Raw genomic sequence first — 24,569 nt, 5'->3', positions numbered from 1 at the left:
TTTTGTGTAGAATGACTGGATTGAACTGGTACTGCAAATTTCAGGTTGTTCCTATACATCAGAATTTCTCCAAAGTAAGGTCTAGGGAAGACTATTTTACTACAATCCAGAATTATGGGATATGTCAGCAGGCTGTTAAGCAAATAGTGTTCTTCCTGTCGCAAATGCATCCCACCTGATAATGCTTTCCTTTGACTTCCTGTCTATTTTATATCTGACTGGGCAAGCAGATATGCCTACTTACAAGGGGCCATGACACAGGAGTAAATGTTGACTGCTCTGTTCCAGTCAGGTTCCTGTTCCAGGACTTGTCACCATGTTCTCCAGGTGCATGAGAAGGAAATAGGTAAGAATCAAATCCTGGTAGAGAGAGTTCTGGGTAATGGGATCTAGTGCACAAACCTAGAAGTTTCTTCTGTTTCTAGTTCCTACACTTCTGCAAACTGAGCACTTGGGGAGGGGTGCTGGTGGTGTTAAGAAGGAATTCCCCTGCTGCAAATTACTGCACAATTGTTTTAGCTTGATGGAGGTCTAGCTTCTCCTCAAGCATCAGGTAGTAGCCATGACTGAAATCAGCGTAATGTCTTGAGGGGCTGTTGAGTTGATGTAGCTTGGCAAAATCCTATGTTCTTAAATTCGTAGTCCAGTTCACCCCTAGGCAATAATGTTTGCTTGTCAAACTTGGTTACTAGACTGTATGGGGAGTTGGAGTTGAAAACCTGCCACAAAACTAGGAGAAAAAACAGTCAGTGAACAATAGTTTTTTGGAATGAATGTGAGATTACTGTTGTCCGCATAAGGAACTTGTCATTTCTATGCAAGGGTAAGGGTGTGCTTTCTCTTCAGTCACAAGAAACTTCTGGTCTTCTGTTTCACTGTAGTCCTCTGGAAACCCTTAATGGAATGTAAGAGGCAAATGAAGTGTTTCCACTTAAGAGCTATGAATAGTATCAGTGAGGGATGCACACTCTGAAATCTGTCTATTAATCAAACACTTTAGTGTGCAGATGCAAATAAACAATATTCTGTGAAAAAGTTGTGATAACTTTAAAAATTATCTCAAATGTAAAGTCTCTTCCCTTGTTTTCCCCACTGAATTGTGTTTACAACAGAGAAGCTGATCTAGACAGTAAGAGCTTCCTAAGAAAAACAAATCAAAATAAAAAGCAATTTAAAAATCAGTGCAACTTCCTCAATTTTTCTTGTGTCCTGGTTGCTGGTCCTCAAGGGATAGCTGTACTTTCTGATCAGTACTAATACAAAATGCATATTTGTCCGGGCTATTATGTGCAAAGTAATGCGTAGTCCCTCAGGTTAGAGTGAAAAGCCAAGTCAAATACTACAGGAGACCTTTCAATTTTGAAAGGTTTCAGAAATAAGCACAATACAAACATATAAAGGGATCCAATTATATGTAAACAAACTGTTATTGCAGTCTCCTCCTTAGAAAACACTATTAGATTGCCAACAAGATTGCTTTTGGATTACTTGGATTAAGCATTGCATTCAGAGGCTTATGAAGTACCTGGAATTTCATTTTTTCCTGCATCTTCAAGTTGTAAAATGCAGTTATACAGGGCTTGCAGGTTTCCATCGTGTGCTAAGGTGCTTCTGCATGGTCTCAAGTGCATGTATTCCTTGGAACAGATGTTGCACTAGTAAAATGTGGTTCCTGGTGATAAGGAAATGGTTAATCCATATCTAGCAAAGACTACATAATACTCAGATTACTGACTAACCTAAAAGTTAATTAAAAGAACCCCATAGACACAAAGAAATATGGAATTAAAGCTGTCCCCTTCTGATAAAGTACTAAAATCACTAACTCTGCCCAAGGGGGGAGATATGCCTCCTTTCTTTGCATGTAGAGTACCTGGATATAGAGAAATACCAAAGTGATTTAGCTGGAGTCTTTCTCTCTCCATCAGCATTTCGTAGAACCAAACAGTGAAAATGAAAGTAAAATGTTCAAGAGAACTGTCACTTTTACTGGTTTTGAGATTCAAAAATTTTAAATAATGTCTGTGTGTTAGTGTTTTATGATATTATTCCATTTAAGTTTTTCATTAAAACCCTGACTCCATATCATCAGCCTTTTCATGATGACGTTTTTTCCATCTTAACCTCCTTTTAAGTGCCAAGTGTTTTAGAGTAAAAGAAATCTGAAGTGACTTTCTTAAGTAAAATTCTTGCTTAGATGGTAGTCTTGTCTAATGTTGTCTTCATAGTTATGACATGTCTGTGCTCAGCAATGACTGTCAGCTAACATCAGATTTCAGTAGAACCAGAAATAAAAACTTAATCTGTGACTTCTATCCAACCTGCTCATTTCACCCCATACGTACCCTTTGGAACAATACTAACAAGATGTAGTGCTTCCAAAACCTGTTCTGAAGTAGCCAGACAAACTGTTCCTTTTCTAGCAGCCTTTTCTTCATCTGCCCTTTTGTAGAAATTTAAATGGAACAACAAATGTTTGCTTTTAATTTTGTTAGTTTTTAGATACTGTCCAATGAAGAGGCCCCAGGGAACAATACTTACTTATTGTGCTGTTAGTCTGCTGCACTGAGAGTTATTCCTGGAATAGGTAAGCTTCTAGTCTTAGAGCACAAAATCTGATTGTAGGATGGATGTAGTCTGATTATAACATCTGGGTTTTTTTAAATGGGAGATAGTTCTCCTGCTAGTGAACCAGCTTTCACCTAGGTGTTATAATATCTGTTTGCAGCTAATTTAGGAAACTAAGTTATATAATGAGCTGTGTGCATCAGAACCAAGCCAAAATGGTGGCAATCTCATTGAGAGGGGGAATGTAGATATACTGGGTCTTTTCCCCCAAGGCAACTTTGCTTTGGTTAGCTTAGATTTGCCACAGTTACAATGGTAAGGGCCCAGTGAAATCTGTGGGACTCTATTTGCTTCAATTGCAAGGGATTCGATTAATTCATATGCTTCTACTGTCTCATTGATTGGTTTGCATCAGATCTAAACACAAATCTTTCCTGCAAGAATCACTGACAGAAACAGTTGGCTGTTGCTTTTTATCTCTCTGTTGCTGTCTATTGCATCACAAGTCTTGAAGTAGTAAATCTGATGAAGATATGGTCAGAATAACCTCTTGGTTTTGGGTTTACTTAAATGGCCAGTAGTTCTGCTAATGAAGTGCAGCTCTGGTATGAAGGGCAGAAATGTAACTTAGCAGTGCATTGAGATTCTCTTCAAGAAAAGGCAAAAAGCAGGGAACTTGTCTAAAATACCTAATGTTGCTGAAAACACATAGAATCCTTAATAGCCAAAGTTGTCAGCAATGTAGGGCTTCTCTTTCGTACTGTACAGGTCCAGTTCTTTGGGGCAGCTGTGAAATTACTCCTATTTGAACAATAGCAATCACTAACAATGCAGTGATGATGAGAATCAGGCTTTTGGATATTACAAACGGAAATGAGAGTTCCTAACTAAAGTAAACAATGCAATATCCACTTCAGCTATCCCAGAAACTTGAACTGTGCTCTTTCTTACTCTGTTTCAAAATATGATGGAGTCTCACTAAGATATATATATAAAAATATATTAAAATATGCCTGTATTGCAACATAAGGTTTAAGAACAGAAGATCTTTAGGATTACTTTGACCTTCCACTCATTTTTCAGTAAATTGAGGACTATAACATTGTCCTGGCTGCTGACCAGAAATTGCCTGTTCTCTTAAGTAGGAATGGAGCGGTATAAGATAATTATGACCCATTTGGCCTGAACAAAAACTGGTGTTGCATCATGTATCTTCTATGATCAGAAAGAATGAAGAAAAATTGACCAGATGCTTGTTCCATTTCTGAAAGTCATATATGTATTAGTGCCAGCAGGACTATTGATTTTTTTCCTTGACTTTTTTCTTTTCAGGAGGTAAGACTCAGTTTCATTCAAGTCACATGAAAATAAAAAAGTAGAAAAGCCCTGCTCAATTTCTGATGTGATTAACAAAGTTTAGGCTGAGCTTGTTGCCAGTGAATAGAACAGTAACAACAACCAAAAGAAGAGATGGGATTGTGACAGCTGGAGAACATTTCTTTTTGTATAATTTTTTTTTCTCCTTATTTTGGCTTCTTCCCGGAAGCCTCTTTTTGTGGAGCTGAACAGGGAACCTGAATGATGAGCTCAGATTCACAGATCAGTGGTGAACGATGCTGGGCAATTATGTAGAAAAAGACGATGTTTTCTTACAGGGACAGTGAAAATGAGGGTTAATTTTAGTTTCTATATTTGTCCTTTTGGTATTGTCTTAAGGAATACTGTTTCCTGCACACAATGAAACTAAGAATAGAAGTGGGTGGTGTGGGGCTGAGGAATAATGCAGTGAATCAGAATTTTAATGCTATTAAAATCTATTGATGGTGCTGATTAATTATTACTAGTGCTGATGGGAAGGCCAGACTCTATAAGCTAGTTAGATTAACACTAACTAGAAAATAATTAAAGTTAATGAAAACTCTCAAAGCCAGAAAAGAGATGACACAAGAAATGACTGTTATTCATGAGATACTCTTAATCTGCAAAACATCAAAGATGTCATTGCAAGTGTCTTTGCTTTGCTTGTATTTTATTTTTTAAATGATCAAAACACTTTGTTCTCAAGTTCTTGATGAATCAGCATGTGGCAGTTCAGAAAATATCTAAATAGGAGATGATCACTTCTCTTAAAGAAATGAAACAGTGACTCAGGTGCAAGCCTCTACACAAGCCATGGGTGTCTGGGTCATTATATAATGCTTTGTTATATGTATCTGTGCAATACATCTGTCAGAGGAAAAACAAGTCATTTTTGCTGAGAACAAGTCCTGTTCCTGAAATATGTTCACATGCCTAAACCTTAAATCAATGGAGGTTGAAGCGCCTAAATACCTTTGATAAACAGCCTAAATGACTAGCCTTAAGTTGCCTAAAAAACCCAGTCTAGCAGAGACTTATGAATTGCATCCAGTGTTAAGGCTCCAAAGTGTGCCTTAGCTATTTGACCACAGATGCTAGTGAGAAGACAATCTATAACAGGGATTGGCTCCAAGTCTATTAAACAAGCCAGTGAGGTAGAACTTGATCTGGTCATATTTTTATAAATATGTGAAGGCCACAAGAGAAAGCAAAATATCTAAGTAAGCACATCTACTGACTATTCTGTATTGATCAGAGCATGGTAGCACAGTGAAAGAGAAGTATAGGGGAAGCTGGTAATTGTAGCAATATCTAGAGAAAACCATAGTGCTTTGAAGTAATTATAAATGTATGCTATATAGAGCAAACAGCGTACATCTGTCTGGGAAAAAAATTGCATCTTTGCAGAAAAACAGTGTAAGGCTGGAACTTTTATTCTATTTTGAGGAGTTAAATAAGAGAAAGGGCATGTTTCTACTAAAGCTTGCTGAGTAATGTATAGAGACCTGACTTTGGACATGCTATTAGGTGATGCATAGGCACAATAGAGTGAAATTCAGTTAATCTACCATAATTCATAGCTTTAATGAGTTTTTGGATAGACTTCAAACACATTCTATTCCTGTTAACATTCCTGTATATACATGTGATGCAAATGATCATCTTCATTTTGGAAATGCTGTTCATAGGACAGGGACCACATAGGGAGCATCACGGGTTTCTCTGCCTCTCCCTGATCCTTACCTGTTTTGTGTGTTAAAGCTAACATCAGATTAGTTTAATGCTTTTCATTTCTTAATTACTATAGTTATATAAACTAGATCCTCTGGTAAAATGGAAAATACATAAGGACATATCTGTATGCTCATACAGAAAGTTGTTGGAGCATATATAGCTGTATTAGTTCAACAGTGAGCTAGTATGTCTTATCTCTGGGGTGTTCTTGTTAATCTTTGCAATGGCTTGTGTTTGCTGTTATCAGTGGTTTCTGAAATAGGTCTTGTTCATGCTCACAACCTGAACAGCAAGTATAGAAACATCCCAAGTTGTATTGATATAAAAGACAAATTGAAAGCAACACACCTGCTAAGGTAATATCTGGATTTAGGATGTACGCTCGCTTGGTTTGGTATAAATGAGTTCTGTTGCTAGGTATTCCTAGCCTTGCTGTCGTGTAAAGAAGCTGTACTGTCGTTCATGTGACTGACATAACGCTTTGAGGGTTTTGCTCTTTGGCCGCAGCAGACCTGGTATTGTTGCCGAAGTCTTTTCTTCCTTCTTCTGAGTACAGTGACAGTAATTCCTACAACGCAGAGTGACTTGGAAGGAGTCACCAAGGGCTCATATGTAGAGCTGCAGGTTTATCTCAGCCCCAAACTTGGCGCTTATCTCTTATGTTTCCTTTCTGACCCTCATGAACTCACTAAGTATACTTCTTAAGTATACTTGTTCTGCCCCAGACAAGGTTCCGTGCATAAAGGTTTGAAACAAACTCACCGAAACATTTTACAGCTTCATCAAGGTTTGGATTAAACAGATCCTGCTTGATTTCTGACCCAAGAATCAAGTTACTCTAAGTCTTGTGTTTTGCATTCCTTCATGTATGGAACAGAGCACAGCTTAAATCAGAAATTAACTGAACCAGAGGCTTTTGACCTGAATGCACAGTCTGGCTAACACTGAACAGGAGCTGGAAGCAATGCAGTAATAATGCTCTATTTTCAGATAGCAATTTGATTAGAGGGAAGGAATCTGTTCCATGGATAACACTTCCCATTTTCATGTCAAACAAGAACTAAATAGCCAAGTTAATAAGCATGAAAAAGGAACATGAAATCAGTAAAGTATGTTATCTGGCAAGGAAGAAAAGAAAGAGTAGAGATGGAAGTTGCAAGAGGGGGTAATTTGCTATATTCATGTGACAGTTTGGCCACCCCCTGTGATAAGTGTGCATTTCAGATCTATGGATCCTGATGTAATTGCTGTTAATGTGATCACTTGTTTAGTACTTGAGAAGGCAACTGGCAGTTCCTGACTTAATACATATATGCACACAAGTGGTTCTGAGTGCAGCTTTGCTGTCATACCTCAGTAGAAAAAGTGATAGTGACTAACAATTCATTTACTCAATACTTCAGTTAAAGTCTCCCTCCTTCCCTCAAACCTTGGTATTGACTTGCTGGGGCCCTAAAACTTCATCTCTTCTGTGGGGAACAAATTGTGCCTTGATTTAGTGCCACAGTAGTGTCTCATCTCATTAACTGCAACCTGCATGTGTCTTCATATAGTTTTATGTTTATGCATATAGAAAGATACCTATGAAGGTAGAATGAATCAGTAAATATTGTATAGCTAGATCATCTGTTATACCAAATTTGTCTTCGGCTATTTTTCTGCTGCGTTTGTTCATTATGAACATACTTTAAAGGGGAGTTGGGGGCATTCTACTTTTGAGGCTGCATGCAATGTACTCAGTGTCTTTTTCATCTGCTCCTTGCTGTATGTCCATCCATCTTTTTCTATTACTTGTGCTGCTGGCTTCAGGTGAAGGAGTCACTTGTATGCTGCCAGAACAGATGGCCGTTCTGACTTCAGCTTCTGACTCAACTGCTGCATTTCCTAGCAAGCTGAGTGGCCAAGTGCTTACATGTGTTCTGTGAAAGGAGGAAATGAACACTTCCGTTGTAAATTTGTGTCTCAATTTCTACCCTCCCCCTAAAGTTGGCATTTCTTGAATGTACTCAATAAAAGCTAGGGCAGAAGAAAGATTAGGGAAGGAAAACAAGAGTAATGATACAAACCACTTGAGGCATAGATTATTTCTTTGTACAATCAAAGTACAGTAATATCCTGGTCCAAATCAGACTATTAGCACAACTGCTAGATTTCCAGTTTGCAAAGGCAACAACAATCACTGCACTTTTTAGTAATAATGCTGTTGACAGCACTGGATTGATCTTACATTACCTAAGAGATCTGGGAAAACTTCTCTTTACTGAAAGACTTCTGAGAGATTCCCATCTGGTCAGCACCCAAAAAAAAAGATCAAGTGTACAGATGAGCTTAGCAACTGCTTTAGTACCCTGGTCAGATTTTTTGCAAATAGATGCTGAATTCACTTACACACTCTGACTGGAAGACAGGCAGCAGCCCTCTATCTTACTCTGTTTTCTCAGAACAGTCTTGGAATATTGCTGGAGAGGGGGAAAAGCATCTTCAGGTGTGCTGTTTAATAGCTGGTATCACTGCTGTTATCATTGCATTGTGAAAGCTTAGACTTGGTGGCCTGGTTGGTCCCTTCCAGTGTTATGTTTCTCCCTTGCTTTGTAAATAATTTCGTGCTGTAAGCTAACTGAAGCTGCCACAGTTCTCATTTTGAACATTTTTTTGCTTTTACAGGAACCTTTACTAGATTCTACTATACTTTTTTTTTTTGAAAAAATGGAGGCTGATCTATTTGCTGAAACACTATCTCAGTGAGAAGAGCTGGTTTAGAAACTTCTCTTTGGAAAACAAAACAAAACAAAATTCATAGGCCTGTTTTTGAGCACTCCTGGCAGATCTGTCATCTGTTCCTCAGCCCAGATGACAAGTGAGTTATACAGTGGGGCTTTGCAAAGTTCAAACCATATTGTATAGCAGATGCTATGATACTATTATTCAGTAAGTCCACACAGACTCCCCATTGTCATCTCCTTCCCTTTTGGCAATTTATGACCAGCTCTCTCTTCTCAGTGTTACATTATGACTACATTAATCCTAAAGATGCATTAACCCCACCTCTGGCTCTACAAACTTTTCTGAAGTTCAGCTCTCTACCCCTCTCACCGTCTTCATGCAGTGGATTTGTTCTACACTGTTTTCTTATTAGCTCCAAGGTGATCAGTTTGATGTATTTCAACATTTTCACTTTAATTCACTAGTTCTGGTCTTTCCAGATTTGGTTTGCATATAAATCCCACAGCAGCAGTAGCATCCTTAGAAGATAATGATAGTTGTCCTTTTTCTGTTGTATCGCATTTCCTAGTCAATCTTGTCCTAAAATTGTTTGGCACTTCTCCATATACAAAATACCAGCTAGTATCTGTGGTCGTTATTTCACATCTGTGAAATGACTGATACTTGCTTGGTTGAATGTGCACCTAGGAGTCATCTCCTTCTGGCTCTCTGAATCTGGTTATTTGCTTACCTTGGGTGACTCGATTTTTCTGGTACCTTTGTTATTCCATTACAAATACTGGGGTCAGTGACAGACTGCCTTTCTTGAATATGTTGAGATCTAGAGCTAAGAAGAGTTGGCATAGTAATGATACTTCACTTGCAGAAAACTCCTATTACAATTAATAACATGAACCTTCTCTACACAGTCTCTGTATTAGAAAGGTGCCTTATTTCTGCACAGCAAATAATAAATTAAAGTAGCTTATTGAGTAATTTCTTGTATATTATTTTGGTTTCAACAGCACTGAGTCACCCAGCCATGAGCCAAAACCCCGTATTGTCCCTATAGTGATTTGCTCATCAGCCTTTTTCTCTCTCAGAAAGGTGAGACAAAGTCTCACTGTATGTCTAATCAATCAGTTGTTCAAGTTTTCCAAGTTTTCCTTGGGCAGTCTGGTCAGCAAGTGCTGTTAGTACAAGATTTCCTGTCTTGTAGGTGTTTGCCTTAGCAAATGTAGTACACTACTACACAGAACTGAAAGAGCTGCTCTTACTGTTGCTAACCTCACTGAACTGAGGGTGGAAGAATGACAGTGGAGGAAGAAGGCAAATAATAGTCTTTTCTGACAGTTTTCCAAAAGCTGCTCTCAGACTAGGTAGAGACGAAGGTATTAGTTAGATTAATGTAAATGCTCTGTTTTTAACTGACTGAGAGAAGGAACAAGGATGTTGAAAAACTTAACTTGCGTAGTTGTCTGAGAACTGAATTGCTGAAAAGCTGGTAGCTGCTCACTTCATTCTCCACCTGATAACACTGTTTTCCTGTCTTGTCTATTTAGATTGTAAGTTCTATGGATCAAGTACTGTGTTTTACAATGCTCTTGTTACCACGTACAGTACCATGGGATGTTGTTTGAGTTCTTTGAATCTTGCTGTAATAAATACATTTAGAGGTTTGTTTTCAGTACATATCCAAATGTTACCAAGATGCAACATTGAACCAAGTCATCTTGACTAGAAGCAGGAATCAAAAATGAAAAATAAACTTAACTGAATCTTAAAGTTTTGATTAAGAATTGACCTGAGTTTCCCTACAGGTGTCACATAGTCTGTGACTGTCTCTGAACTGTCACCCATTCCTAACTGAATCCCTCTGTACCAACGCTTACAGCTGAAATTTCACACACTGACCTCCAGTTGATCTCAGGAATGATATTATCCTATCCATTTCCTAGCAAATTACGTTTTTTTCAGGAATGCATTAAACCATCAGATCTTTCTCAGTATGGATTTCTCATAGGGCTTTTAGCTCCAAATGAGCTTTGAGGCCAACTAAATGTCTGATGGAGCTGTAGTCTCCCTCACAGCATGAAATGAAAAGTGCATCTTCTATGCTGTGATGTGAGAACAGGTTTGATTTTTTTAGAGTTAGGCAGCAATAGGCACAGATTGCTATAGCTGAGATGGAAAGACTCAGCACTGCTAAATCGCAAATTGGCTCAGGCTCTGTAGCAGTACTGGTATGAAAAAAAAATATTGACTACAGTATGTTTAATATTCACTTTCTCCTTTTCCTCCACAGAATCACCCATAGGGGAATTCTCAAGGTATTTCTGGCAGTCTGAAACTCTCACTGAGTAATTATCAGGATGTGCCCTAACATAAATACTGTTATACTAAAGGAGACATGAATCTTTTCTGATCAGCTCTTGGCATCCTTATGATTCTGGGAATATTTTAAAGGTAAGAAGTCCCAAATTAACTATGTAGATTGATTTAGGATCCGCTTTATGTATCTGCTCTCACTAGCAGCATCAGCTTTATTGCTTAAAACAAAAGCTGTTTCTACATTTGCATGAATGGATCCATTGCCATTTTGCAGAAGAAGCAAGGGAAAAAGTGGGGGAGGGGACCTTAATCTGTCTCAGTGTTGGTTCAGGCAAATGCACCAGCACAACACTGACATTCTTTGCTGGAAATCAAGAGCGTGAAGGCTACTTATTTCCCAGTGCTTTAAAGTTAGAGGCAAAGAGAGTTGCACAGTTCCTCTGGGGCTGAACTCCCAAGAAGCAGGGAAGGATTAGCACCTTTTCATTAACATCTCTCATCTCTTAGGGTACAGGCTTTATGCTAACGGTAACAATATTGAAAGCTCACAGCCGTTTAGTTTTAAGCCTCTGAGCATCTATGAATCCTGTAGATGGCAGAAGGCTAGCTCAGTATTTTTTCACATTGCTAAAGTACTGACAAGCATATAGGTTACAGTTCTTCCTTTGAGACACTATGATGAGATCCTGCATGAGAAAGCAGACATTTTCAAAGTTCCCACATATGACGTGAACATATCTATTCTGTGCTTCCCACTGCATGACCAACCAACTCTGCCATAGCTTGGCCAGTCCTCCCTGCCATCTGTAGCTTGCAGTGGCACCATGCGAAGACACTCCATTTTCCTCTTTGAGCTACAGTGAGGTCTGTTCAATACAAATTGGTAGATGTCACAAGAAGGGAAGGGCAACTAGGCTGTAGCCCTAAGGGTGCCATCATTCAAACTCAGCAGGACAGCTTTTCAGAGGTATAAATGAGAGCCTTTGCAGTGGGGGTGGGTGTTCTAAATGGTCTCTGAACCTCTAAAAGCTACTCCCTTCTCATTCTGCCATCTTAACTTCTTTCTCTGCTGGATGGAAATAATGTCGTCTTTTGAAAAAAACAATTTTGTCTCCATATGATGAGGCCAGGAGAAATGCTAACCATTGCTATTAATACAAAATGATATATCTGATAGACAGTGAAGTATAGGCAATGTGTGCAACATGATATATACTGTGTGTAGTAATACAGTCAGGTGCAATGGCCATCCTTCTTTTCATGGGTCCATTCAGCAGGCTATCTCCCCTTATTTTTAGAAAGATAGCAGTCTTGCATTATACTGGCTCTGGTTACAGACATGCAGCATGGCCAGATTTAAATCATTCTCCATGAGATATTCCCAAGCTTTGCAACAGGTTTGAATGAAAAACTCAAGAAAAGCAATAACAATTTATAAGTCAGAGCTATAAATCCCTCTCAGCTTGTTGAATTAACAGAGCCATTGTGCTGTGAAAAGGGACCAAATTTAAAAACTCAGCAAGACAGATAGATCTTAGCAGGTTCTACTATTAAAACCTCTCTTAAACAGGTGAACATGGAGAGCAAAACATACTTGACTCCTGCTTGAGGCAAGAGGAGATACATTCTTCACACTTCCTTTTTGGCTGCCACTTAACTTACTTCTTCTGGCTCTTCTTTGCTACCGTGTTCAAGTGGTTGCATTCAAGAGACTATTAGGAAAGCAATCATCTGGAATATTGATGAAGAATAGATGTAGGACATCTGAAGGTGTCCACAGTAGCTGCACTTCTGTTTACCCTGAGTTACTGTCTAACTTCTCAATATGGGTTTATATTGCTTTTAACAAGTTATGTTGCTCTAGCTTTCACTACTTAGGCTACAACTAATACAAAAATGTCCAGCTACAAAGCTGTAACATTTTAACTAAACCACTATAAGAATCATACTCCCAATTAAATGAGCTGATGTTTGTGCATAGGTAATGTCTAAGCATATCGGCCTTTGTGGCTGAAGCAAAAAACCAGTTCTCTAGGCCTCAACTGTAGCAAATGCCTATCTTCTCTTCGTCAAGCACAGAGACACTCTGTGATGTCTTGCAAAAGAATGGGGTGCAGCACTTAACAAATGGGAGAAGTAATCCTCTTGTCTACCTGTAAGTGCCCTTCTCCTACTGCCAGAATATCCTCCAAACCATTCAGTGGTTTTGACTCTTGTATGAAAAGGAAGGAGAGTCCAGGAGTGATTATGTCATGGAAACCTGTCAAACCATGAGGAAACAAGGCTGCCGTGTGTACAGAGCTGCATGTTATAAATTAAGCATCTCTCCTTTAGATCGCTTTTCATAACACCAGCTGCTTAGCACAGACACCAAGATCCTTCATTCTGCTGGGCCTCTCATCAAACTGACAGGCCCACTTGTCACTGGGGTGATGTTTATCACAGTCCTGCATCCCAGACAGGATTCAGCTGGTCCACATTATAGCTGGCTGTCCCCATATTAAAGTTCAGAGTTTTATTCCATACCACCTTCCTTGGGCTTGGTGTGGTACAAAGGCCACGGGAAGCTGGTCTTACTACTTAGCTCAAGAGAGCTCTGGTGCCTGATTAGCTAGAGATGCAGAACAGCAGAGTGGCTGTTTCACAGTGAAGCAGCTGCTCAACAAAAGCATGTGCCCTGTGCTCTGCTTATCTCTGTCAGGACAGAGATGGAGACAGGTTCTGCATGGAAATGGGCAGTGCTGGCATTCTAGCAGGGCGGCTATTAGCACTATTTGAGTAAATGAATTTATATTTAAGGAAGAAATCAGGAAAAATAACAATGCCCAGTAGATCTGAAATACTATTTTTTCATTCTTTTTTCTTGAAGCAAAAGGGAAAATAATCTACCCTTCTACTGAGTTGAATAAAACTTCCCATTCAGTGCTGATACTTTGCTTGAGTTTTATGGTTTTCCAATTTAAAATAGTATTTCCCATGATGTTAAACAAAACGTAATACAAACAGGTATGTCCTGTTTATGTGTTTTATATAAAATGTAGTATAAGCAGGTATGTCTAGGTATACCCACCCAGCATTGCTCCTGAAATTTAATCTTGGTCTGCCTCTCACTTATTTCTCTCCTGAATCTGAGAAAAGTGTGTAGCAGTGTCATACTGTATGCTGGAGACAATTAAGTGAGGATAAAAATATGATTAAAAAAGCATCCTTCTGAGACATTCAGGTGCTGGTCTACATCTGTGCTAAGGATCAGGCTCACAGTGACCAAAGATGTTAGGAATATGAGTGTGAACTGTTTGGGATCTGTTTTCAAGAGTGGCTAATCATTTTTTTCCCCAACATCTCACTTTGGGTGCCCATTTTAAAACACTTAATTGTTCCCTAGAACATAAAGTCAATGTGCATTGGCGGCCTTTTTTGAAAACGTTGCCCACAGCATTTGAAGAATTGCCATAGTGCCTTTAAATAATCCTGATAAACTTGTTAACTTGTTTTTTGCAAAAGAGAACTCAAATCTTTTGAAGAAGTCAGCAGTATTGAAAATCTCTTGCGTCTTCAAAGCTAGGTCATAAATCCACAGTGGTCTGATCTGGGTAGTTGAATAAACTATAGTAGTCAGCTACACATCTGAAAGACATGGAGGTAGGTGAATGGACAGGAAGGTCATCTAGGCTCTTTCCTTCTGAAGAGTACTTCTCAGGTGAAGAGGAGAGGCTGCTGCCAAATTTGATATACAGGCTGCTAAAATACACTCTTTTTTTTCTGCTAAATCACTGCTAAAGTTCAGTACTTTGTAAATATGTCTCATCAAACCATCAAAATAAAGGTAGAAAGGTAGATACGGTATCTAACTTTATGGTAGCTAGCTATACAACTTAATTAAAAAATAGCTCTATTTGAAGGATCAAGCACCTCTGGGCTCCCAAGCTTTGCCTAGAAAAGCTGTCTCTTGCCCTCCCTGGGCTGTGATCATTGTATTTTAAAGACAATTTTTCTTAAAATCTAAAAACAAAAATGAAAGTAAGCAAAATGGAGGGTTTTCCCTTCTGGAGCCAGCTAAAAAGATTGATGAAATAAGAGATAGTCTTTAACAAAATAGCAAGTCTACCTGACAGGAGCCACACATCCATTCAAAGGGTACAACAGCAAGACTGATGCATTTTAAACATACTCCCAACTGGTTTGTCAGTAACAAATTAGACTTGTCACATTCTCCAAACAGTTTTAGTGAGAACATTAACAATGTTAATGATTTATGGTCTCAGCAGGAGAAAAGTTTGAGACTAGTTCCAGGAAAGCACAGAATGGCTTGCAATTGTTTTGTTCTTGAGACTGCAGGGTTTTCAAAAAATATATAATGTAAGCAATTGCTCAGTTTGGAAATTTAGAATAATTGGTAGTCATTATGCCCTTGATCATATAATTGTGTCAGCAGATGCATAACTTGACTCACTTGGTATCATATTTCCAAAATATACCAGCTCCTTTCTGAACAATCACATAAGGGATAGAAAGCTTTGGCACCCAGTTCTGGATTCTGAGCTGTTATGAAAATTTTGGGCTTTGCATATGTCCATGTGTGGTTTTAATTTACAGAACTGAATCAGACTGTCTATGTGTTTATATGTGTGTGTGCATGTGAAAACAAGGAAAAAGGCTGGGTGAGTTGTTGCAAACTTTTATGGAATTAGTGTTTAGTCTGTCTTGATGCAGGTTTCTGCCAAGTTCTTTGAGGAGATACATTGTGGTTTTTTCCTGTATCCAAATGTTTATCAAGAAAATACTGTTAAAATGGATTACTAGTTATGTGAGTATAGTCATGTTAACAGTGTAAAGGAGTGGAACTAAAAATGTATTTTGTTTTGAGCTTTCATGACACATTATGTTCCTCAATTTCTCTGGCTGTTGAAGAGTATTAATAAAAAGAGCTGTCTCCGAAGCAGAGTAATGTAACTGAAAGACTCTGAGATACGCACTTTAAGAACTCTGTTGGGATGCATTTCCCATTCAGGGGAACATTCCTGTTGGACAATTGTAGGACTCTTACAAAAAGCAGAGTAATCTTCTTTCTTGCTGGTGTGTTACTACAGGACAGAGCACGTGAGGCTCTTTCACAAGCATTCATGTAAGACCTACTACAATGGGATCCTCACTGAGACATTGTTGTGTTAACAATAATAATAGTAAAAATCCTCGTAGTCATCCTTCAAAGTTTTTTCACTCTTCCTAATCCAAAATACAGGACAGAATTCCTGTATACCCTTTCAAGTGCTTAAGCCTGTGTAAAAAGAAAAAAAAAAAACCCCACCAGTATTTTGTTTTTCTTTTAACAGTCTTATTGCATTACCTTTCTTCTTCAAGGTCTAATTCAAAGTAGAATATTTTGAGGAGATGCCTTTATTGTCAAGTATACAGGAGAACACAGAAACAAATCTACCTGTTTCTCTTAATCTCTGGTAATTATGCCAGTGACCCAGACTCAATGCATAGCTAAAGGAGAGAGGAAAGCTTGGAATGATGAGTAGTTCAGTTTGAAGCCAGCTGGTAACTAATTCTGCAAAATAAACACTGTAATTACTAAAAAGTAATAAAACTTTACATTACATTAAAGAGTATAATAGGATTTCTAAAAGGATCCTATTAAGTTTAGTGCATTAGAAAAATGCTATTTATAAATGTGAGGCTTGCAAAATGTCAATAGCCTGGTATTTACCTAGGAAATTAGGCAACTTCATAAAAAATAAATAATTATATTTAAAAACACATTTAGAAATTCTTTCATTAGTGAAATTAATTACATAATCTTAATGAAGCCTTTGGTGTATGATAGTTGTAATTCCTGAAGCTCTGAAAATAAAAAATGATCAACAGAAAATGAGAATACAAACCAAGGAAAATATCTACTCTTGCTTGTTTTCATTTCAAAACCAAAAAGCTGTGAATTTTAACCCCCTTTGAAGGAGAACTCAGAACTCCTTTAGAGGTCTGGGTTAGGGATGTGGATGTGGAAAACCACATCAGATTGACTGGGGGTGGTGATTAGAGAATGATCTCTTCTCAGGTTAAGTTACCACCCTGAGATGTGGTAACTGAGTTTTTGTGGTAGCTTCAGCTTGCCAGTTTTATTTTGAATAAAAAGGTTCTCTTGATAAGAAATGGGACTGTTAATTGTCCTGATGACTGTGTATGTAACAGCAGCAGGGCTCAAGAGAAACTGGGCTGAGACTACAACACAGTCATCTAGTAAGGCATGTTTATTTCTACTGTCTGTATTAGAACCACTGGCCTATTAAGAAAAGGCAATTCAAGCCATTGTTGATTTGGCAAACTGTATATTCCCTGTAAAAGTAATGTTCTTTCAGTAAAGTACCAGCTGTCTTTTGACCAGGTTGAAATAAATAGCAGTAGAAATGAAGCACAGTGCCTGTACAGTCAAAATACTATATTCCTATGTACCCCTCACCCTGCAGTTTATCTTGACTATTTAAACCTAGGTAACAGCATGCTTCTTGCTGGGATTTTGCATTAAAGCAGCTATCTTGGGTCAGCTATTTTGACATGAAGTATTTCTTCTTTCTCCTGCCCTGAAGGTACTGATTCATCCAGTCACAAATATGCTCTTGACTGCATGCCTTTATTCTGACTTTTGTTTCTGGTAGGGCTTGTGCTAAACTGTACTTTGAAAACTGCAATGGAGGGGAGAAGAAAATGAGAGGAATATAGTAGTAATACGAATAAATACACAGATCCTCAGCTGGACTAATCCTGCCACCTGTACCTTCCATATCCTGGTATTGGGACAACATTGAGTCTCTTTCAGCTTACACTAACAGCACTGTAATTTTTGTTCCTGCATCTCTGAAGTCCTCTGTAGTGCTAACGTAGGAAGCTGAATTTCTGTGGGACACAATTGAGTTTTTCATAGTTAGTTTAGGGTGGTTTTTTGTCTTGTGTCTCTTGTGCTGCTTCGGTTTTTTTCTAGTAGTTGTCAATTCTAACCACTCTGCTGCTTGTGAAAGGATGTTCAAGCTCAGCAGAGCATCTCATGGCGCTGCTTGGCCATATGAGTTTCAAGCGGAATAAGATTGCATCCCTGAAACATGACAAAGCTTAAAGCAAGCTATTTGACTGCAACGTGCTGGGCTGTCTACCTAAGGCAGAGTCCAATACACACAAAGCCATGAAGGAAAGTGATGAGGGCTCACCTGTATGATATAATAAGGTATGATGTAATGTGAGTTCTTATATGGCTGACAGGGAGGTAACTGAGGATTACAGCTGATGTTGCCTTGTTCTCAGCTATTGATTATTTTTGTATTCAACCACTAAATTGTGTCTTAAGGTGAGGACCTGAAACAGACTTCAACATGACATGGATTCCTCCCTAGGCTGGTGAGAGATTTCATGTGCTGATATAGCTAACTCCATTACATGTTCTTTGGTTTGCTTGGACAGTGAGACTGATGATGTCCCTTAGTCATTTATTCTGTGTAAACTCAACATTCAGAATAGTGCTTACCTTCATAAATAAGGGAAAGACATTTAAAGCAATAAAGGCAGAGTTGCTTGAGCTTCTTAGTGGAATACAAAACAGCTCTTGGGCCAAAAAGCTTCGTATGCCTGAGAAACATTTTCTGTTGTGGTTTGTTTTGGAGTAGATGGGTTTTTTGTTAGCATGTTTCACCTTCTAACCCCAATGTCCAAGGTTTTTACCAAGATTTTTGGTGAAAATATGAGAAAAAAATCACAGAAATCTAAAAATACATATTTATACCTGTGATTCTTGCAGGACCGCCTCCAACCTGTTTCAGTAGGGAATGTATATTTTTACCTTTGCGTCCAAAAGCTGTCTTAAAGTCTTCAGGACATCATTGCAGACTTCACAAGAGAGCCAACAAGATTATTAGCACTTGGTCCAAATCTTTCTGAAGCCAGTGGAAAGATCTGTGCTGACTACAGTGGATTTTGAGTCAGACCCCTTAATTATAACAATGAAGACAGAAAAAATAAGGGCAGAGAATTTGTGTGTACTGGGGAGAAATGGAGGGAGGAGTACAAGAAAGTAAACTGTAAACCACCAGACTCCATTCTTGCACGTGTATCATCCAAGTGGAATACCTTGCAGCTCCTGCTCAGAGACAATAAATGTTACAGCTTTATAGTGAGAAAAAATGACAAGTGCCATTCCCAAAGGGTACAAAATACATCTCTTCCTATGACAAGCAGTTAACAATATGGATAGCATCTGCTTGGGCTTTTATCTTGATTTAAATTTGTTTTCCATTCACCAGGCTCAATTGCAGGAGAGTAATATTGAAATGTGCATAAACCACTAGATACAAATTTTATTACCACCTCTGTGGTACACCTACTATAGAGAGAGAAGTTTATGAGTGAAAAAGATCACAGGATACTTAGTCACCTCCAATATTTGCAGTCCAGACTGGAAGAAGTAATTGTTTTTCTAATAATAGAGAAAATTCTTGGCTGGAGGCATAGTATTGTGTTTTTGCCCATGTCTAGGTGATATAATTTCCACTACAGGGAGTCACTGTGTGGAAGTCAGCCTTATAGTGATTGGTTTGCAGGATTACTTATTAACAATCTTGCAGATGACATAACAATACTAGGGCTTTCCAGCCGTTAGACTCCTCAAAAAAATGCATTCCTGTTTCTCACAGCTACAAAGTTTTGGCTCCTTTGAATGGTGCTACAGTCCTGGAGGCATGAAGTGCCAAATTTATGCAGGGTAAATCCCACTGAATATCACTGAGCCTTGGTAATAATAAAGCAGGCACTTCCTTCCTGGAGGCAAGGTGGGACAGAGTCTCTTTTGCTCCTGCTAGTTTAATGCAGAGGTTGCCTAAGGCTGCAGAGCACTGTACCAGTGAAGAATACCACTGCCTTTTGTGGGAAGCTACCTCTTCTTCACAGCAACACTCTCTAGCCCTTCCTGGACAAAAGAGCTGGTTTGTTTTAATAGTAGATCTGTCTGACGTGTCTCAATTGGAACAGAAACAGATCAGAAAAACAAATGCTCTGAGAATACATCTGAAGAGATGGGAAGTCACGGAATGGTAGACACAGTAACTTCTCCAGATATGGTGGCTGCCTGTCCAGACTGGGAAAGGAACATACATAGGCACAAAGGGTAGCAAAGAACGTTATGCAATGCATTGTGGGGTTTTTATCTTTCTAGATACAAAAAATTCATGTCCTTCAAAGTGATTACTTGTCTTGGTAAAAGCTGCCAGTTGGGAAAAAGAGCCTTCTGCCTTTCACTGACTGATTTCTGTGTCTGGGGCACAGTCTCAAAAGATGTGTTGTGTCTTTTATTCTGAATTATTGGTATTTATGCACAAAAAGTATAGATGCCATGTTGCAGAGAAACGACAGCAGTGCAAATTGCTGATGTTCAAACAGATTCTGAAAGGGTTTCATATGAATTTCAAAGGGCTTTGGATCTAGTCTTCTGTGAACTGCATCAAAAATGCAGTTTGGGTCAGTAATGTTTACATTTTGTCATAATGTTTATATTGAATTATTGCATATTCACTGTCACTTTGCTGTCAGTTAAGAGATGGGAGTTGGAGCCTGGGAATGCCCATGTAATTTTCATTTTGCTGTGCAGAGTTATCACACCAATTCTCCGAGTGATGAAAAGGGGAAGAAAACGCATATGGTAATAATGTCCTAAAGTTATTTTGAGCCTCTAATTACTGAATATAGTCTGGACAATTTGATTCAGTTTTTACTCATGAGAAGGTCATTTGGCGCAAATTGGGAACTTCTAGTTTCTAATCTTGCAAATAGCCAACTCTGTGGGCTATAACTCTGTTTAGCAATCTGTAAGATGGAGAGGTCTCAAAACAAGGTTCCATGGTAGTCAGGTATGTACAGGTCTTCAGCCCCTACCTTTGTCTTATTCAAGTGGCAAGAGACTTCTCCTCTCCTCTTTTTTTTTTTTTTTACAATATAATTGAAATAAAAGGATTACAAGCATTCCCACTTGCTAATGTAAATCAATGCTATCAAATTAGGTTGGGGTGTGAGGGGCAGGTGTCAGCTGAGCTGCAACTAATAAGGGCCTGTAAAACAGATTAGCTGGCTACCTGTGGGCCTCTGCTTGTTCTTGCCGGCGATGCTTTGTGTGGCAAATTGAAGCAATTGTGGAAAGGATGCTGGAATCACTGTGAGTCCTTGTGGGCTGCAACAGTTTCTGATGTTTTTTCTTTAGAAACCTTTCTTTTCTTGGTCTTTGGGCTCCTACTGTTGGAGCACATTATACATGTTATGTATATTGTGTACACTGCTTATGTAAAATGAATATAGGCTTCTGTCTTATTTTCATTCCTTCTTAAGGGATAAATCACAAGTTTGATATCAGGATATCATTCAGATTGATTATATGCAAAGCATTCAAGGAATGTTTGGTTGAAAACTTAAAGCTATAAAAATCCTATGAGAATAAGTTTGTAGTTTACTATTGTGCTTTTTATGGCATATTTTCTTGTCAGGCACTGAGGGTGTGAATCACAAAAGCAACTGGCACATAGAACCCCATTTCATGTTTTGGCTTTCAGTCCTGGCTGAAAACAGAAGAATAGATATGATTGCTGGTACTCTTTTAATGAAAATAGCCAATTCCTTGATAGGTCTGACAGACAGTGATCCTTTCAGAAAGTTTGGGATGAAATGTAATAAGCAATAGAACTTACCAAAGTTCTATTTTAATCAGCAAAACTCTTGGTGAGAAGCCCAACAGAAGCAGATGTACAAAGAACCATGACCCTCCTTTCTTTTCTGCTAAGTTCTTCTCACATTTGTGAGGTTAACTGGTTTTGTATCAATATCAGCTGTGATTCAGAGTTTTCCTTAACCACCATATTAAGAAGAATGTGTTAGTTAAGCTTCCGTTCCAGCTTTGCTGACTCTGAAAGGCCATCTTTCTGAGAAGTCTAAACTAGTGATCTTTGAACTAATGTACAGTCTTGAGATTGCAGTTTTAAGGGCACACCAGCAAAATAATCATGGAGGGAAGCAAGAGGTGCAACATCGGGCCATTATTTTATACAATTCTAAATAATTATGTCCAGAATATATATCTGGTAGGCAGCTATACTAAGGACTCACAATGTATTTTGAGAATTGCAGAGAAAAGGAAACGTTATCCTTTGTAGATGCATTCAGAAGAGTTGCAGTCACTTTTAACAACTTGGTGGAATCACACTGATGCAGAGCTCAGAGGTCTACATCTGTGTTTCCTTGTCCTAGCCACAAACCTCTGGCTGTGGGATCTCATCAGTATTCCTGCTGTAAGACTTGATGCTGATACGGTCTTTGTTCCCTGAGCTTAAAAACCAGCCTGTTTTCACTGCTGACAGCTTTATGGAAGCAGCTATAAAGTTTTGCCAGTGCTCCCTCTGCTTGCACCAATGAATCTACATTTCCCACTACAGAAAGATTGATAGTGGGCTATTTTTATATTCTGAGCCAGATTTATGCATTCTGCAGAATCATACGAAGCTAACCACGTAATAAATGCATGCATCAGTGAATGTGCAAAAAGTTATGCCAACTCTTCCTGAATGTCACCCTGCATATCACTAACATTGCAAAAGAGGACTTGTGGAAGGCAAATAATGTGGCAATTTTAATTCTTTTTTTCTTATGGGTGGTTGGTCTACATGGAGGGGAAAACTTGGAGGTATGCAGAAAGGTGTGAGAAGAAACACTAAGCTAAATCACAAGGAATGGGTTCCAGTTGTCAGGCAGCCCCAAGGCAGGGGCAATACTGACCCTGAGGGCTCAGTCTCAAATGAAAATCCCCTTAGCTCTGACAATGCTGATACTTTGGCAGATCCTATAGTTGAGTTGGAAATCTTCCAAAGGAACAAAATGGATGAAAAAATAGAGGGAGAATGACAAAACATTTTTTCTTTATTTTCTGAGCTACTTTCCCACAGTCTGATTTCCAAAGAGATCTGTTCATGTAAGTGCAGCAGCTGGAGATGAGACGTTTTTAAAACAACCTTCAGTAATATACAGTTTATACTGGTAAAATAATTATTCTTCAAAGATTTCTGAAAAATAGTGTTTAAGGTGTTTAATGATTAAAAACCTAATGTCCTTGAATATAAAAGTTAGATGAAAGAACTGCCAGGGACCTTAATGCAGCTGAAATGATAAACATAAAGGGAGCAATAATGATCAAGCCTGAGGTGATTACATTCTGTAATTAGAACACATGTATCATTTAGGCATGTTAATCTTTGTCTGTCTAATGTACTTTGGTTAGACTAACCTATATCCAGTGCAAACTACTTTGATCATAACATCAGCACATGTAGCAAGAACCATTGCATGTGTTCACAGTCCTCTGAGCAAACATTGAAACTCCCCATAGCATTATGGTTCACCTTTGCAAATACACCTGAGTGAGCTAAGAGCCCAGCTCCCACTGATGTGTTATTGTGAGCATCTTGCTGTATTAGACCCCTTTGAATATTTGTAGCAGTATCTCAGGAGCAGTGAAGAGATGTTTAAAATAAGGACTGACCCAAGCAGTAAGCTTGATGTCAAACACCTGCTCTTCAGCGTTCTAGATTGAAAAAAGAATCTATGAATGAAGTTATATAGCTGCAATCTCAGCTGCTGGGTCAGTTTGTCTCTGTGGCTGTGACTCTCAAAATTAACTGAGTTATACCTCTTTGTGCTTGCTGAGGATCTGGAACATGGATCTTGGTTCCCAGGCTGAAGTATTTAAGAAGCCTGACCGAAAAAAAATTTAAAAAAATCAGTGTTAGCTTAATGTCCCTTGGAGGTGTCCTCTGCAGTAATCAGCAGATGTGATTCTCCTCGAGCAAGTCTGTGAATGTGTATCACAGCCATTGTCTCTAAAAGCCACTGTACTTTTCCTGATTGCTCCGCACAAGCGATAGAAGGGTATGCAGCACAGGAAAAGCAGCTGGGCTGACTACTAAATCTGCAGTTACTGATGGATTTTGCAATCCCAAGGATTGTAGAGTATTGTTACTTAAGTGGCTTTTTGGCCAGGTGAGGTCAAAGAGGAACATGGGAGAAATAATAGAGGTTACAATATAATGTTCTGTGGCACTGTTTTTCAGACTTTCATGTACATGTGGAGGAGATCTGATTCTTAATGTGACTGCCCTTCTGCCCTCTCCCACTCCACTCCATCTTGGTGATGATGGTGCTCATTCTGTTAATTTTGATTGCTGAGAGGTTTCAATGGGAGTAATTTACTCTAAACTGGAGATACTTAAACACAGACCCATCTTAATCTGCGGGAGATTTTTTAAACATGAAGGAACTGATGGCTGTGCAGCCCTTGCCCTTCGTGTTCCCACTTGCAGGTACCCCTTCCTCCAGCTTCTCCCGGAAGGGATAATTGGACTATATCTGAAGAAGGGCTTGCCTCATTCCAGGTTGTCAGTTGAATTGGAGCTTTCGTTGCTAGAGCTCAAATGGAGGAAAAGCACGTACTGCATGGTGCTTGCTTTTGTGAGACATGAACCTCTCTGTGGGTCATACTCAGTGTGTGATACTGATGTGTTACATTGGGTCTTTTATGGCCAGGAGGTATCCTCAGTTTGTGTGCTACAAAAGCATGTTTGCATACAGCAATAGGGTGGGCTGTGACAAATCATGTGACTTATAGTGAAGACAATTCAGTATGTTCTGACCCTTTCTGAATCTGCACATGTAGGTGGACCTTTATATATGATGGGTGAACATGTACTTGGTTCGTCATGGTACCTCTCAGGAGCATTGTTTATTTTGGGGGTTTAGGATCCAGAGCAGCAGGTTTCTAGCCACCCATGCTTGCACCACCTCAGTAAATGCAGTTCTTG

General features: G+C 38.9%; 1 protein-coding gene across 2 annotated transcripts in view; it reads left to right on the top strand.

Moving 5' to 3' along the window:
* The first annotated feature begins 305 nt into the window (after positions 1–305).
* The window catches only part of KCNU1 (potassium calcium-activated channel subfamily U member 1), an 86,068-nt gene continuing 61,804 nt past the window's right edge, over positions 306–24,569 (top strand). For both annotated transcript variants that reach the window (XR_007767648.1, XM_050910215.1), the window contains exons 1-2: positions 306–346; positions 10,670–10,830. The gene's annotated coding sequence lies outside the window, so the exon portion shown is untranslated. The remainder of the gene's footprint in view (positions 347–10,669; positions 10,831–24,569) is intronic.

This window comes from Gymnogyps californianus, chromosome 23 (assembly GCF_018139145.2).
Source record: "Gymnogyps californianus isolate 813 chromosome 23, ASM1813914v2, whole genome shotgun sequence".
Lineage (NCBI taxonomy): Eukaryota > Metazoa > Chordata > Aves > Accipitriformes > Cathartidae > Gymnogyps > Gymnogyps californianus.
The sequence above is the reverse complement of the archived record's forward strand: the minus strand, read 5'-3'. Positions and strand labels throughout refer to the sequence as shown.